The sequence below is a fragment of the Austrofundulus limnaeus genome, unplaced genomic scaffold, assembly GCF_001266775.1.
Source record: "Austrofundulus limnaeus strain Quisiro unplaced genomic scaffold, Austrofundulus_limnaeus-1.0 Scaffold2, whole genome shotgun sequence".
In the NCBI taxonomy this organism is placed as follows: Eukaryota; Metazoa; Chordata; class Actinopteri; order Cyprinodontiformes; family Rivulidae; genus Austrofundulus; species Austrofundulus limnaeus.
Genome location: NW_013952404.1, coordinates 1,680,592 through 1,681,860, shown reverse-complemented (window position 1 = coordinate 1,681,860; position 1,269 = coordinate 1,680,592). Strand labels below are relative to the sequence as shown.

At 42.6% G+C, this 1,269-nt stretch overlaps 1 long non-coding RNA gene across 1 annotated transcript; it reads right to left on the bottom strand.

Moving 5' to 3' along the window:
• Window positions 1-7: 7 nt before the first annotated feature.
• On the bottom strand, window positions 8-858 carry LOC106518745 (uncharacterized). Its single transcript, XR_001310358.1, has 2 exons — window positions 281-858; window positions 8-168 (listed from the first exon to the last, which is right to left on the bottom strand). It is a non-coding gene; the product is annotated as an uncharacterized LOC106518745 (long non-coding RNA).
• Between the last annotated feature and the right edge of the window lie 411 nt (window positions 859-1,269).

Here is a 1,269-nt window from a genome sequence, read left to right as displayed (position 1 = left end):
ACACATACCTGTACAGGCCTACAAAGTAGAGAGGTAGGACAGTACTGGATCCAGCAGCTCTGATGAGACAAGGTGCTGTCAAAGGAATGTTCCTCTTCATCATTTCCTCCACCAGAAGCCCCACAGGGTTAAACACAGTCCATATGTCAGCTGAGTTACCAGGAAGTCCTGAGGAGAAGAATAATGTCACGTTACAGTGAGACAACAGTACGGATCTGGGGTGAGCACATTATTTTTAAAGAAATCATTCAGCAAGAGATTTTTGAACTACACTTCTTACTCTAAGAAAACAATCCAGTTCTCTCTGCTTTCCTGCAGCGCTCCGATCACTGCCGTGAACGTAGAATGGAGCGCATCATTGGGAACTCTGCACTCCTGGTAAAGTCCTCAACGCCCAGTTTTCTTGAGACGTTCGCCACAACGGCTGGACTATTGAGATGCCCCACAATGGCCTCTACTCCTTCACCTGGCGGAATAGGAAAGCTTGCCCTGCACCAGTCAGTCAGGAAGCTTTTGGTGAAACCTGCTGCCTCAGCTGGACGTTACCCTGAAGAACTAGAGCTGTGGTCTCCAAGACCACGCCTAAATTCCTTCCTCTAGTCCTGCTCCGCCTGCAGGTAACAAGGCGGTTTTGAGTAGCTCTGGGGAAAAGTTTTCATGGAGGCGGGTGCTGAAATCTTGAACCTCCCAGTTAGGATGCTGCGACCTGAAACACAATCAAATATTTTAACTCGTCCATTAAAATATCACAAATAGTGAACCATAAGTACGTTGAGAAGATGTTAATTATTTCTAAGTGGTTTTGCTGAAATAAAGTTTAACTTACGTAGTAAAAAATTATGCATTTACACAGTCAGTGCACTATTCATTCAATACTAAAGTAAAAAAGTGAAAACACATATTCCATTCTAAAGGGGATAAAAGATGAATAATCCCTACTGACTCTTAGATGATAAACAGTAATCGTGTAAAAATAGCAGTAAAATGATGTCTTTATCAATAACTATTAATTCGGCTGAAAATAATTAATCTTTAATCACTTGTACACTAAGTGGCCTTGAGATGCTCGCAGGCTAGCTTTAGCTAGCTGTTAGCCTTACCTTCCTCGCCATAAGGTACGTTTTCATCCATCGTTTATTCCCTCTAACCTGAGAAAGTGTAACATCTTTACAAACAAGCTGGCGGTGTATTCCAAATGTTAGCACACCGCGTCAGAACATGTCAGACTCCGGCATGTTTATTTTTTTAATTTTAGCTGCAGTCTCGGCA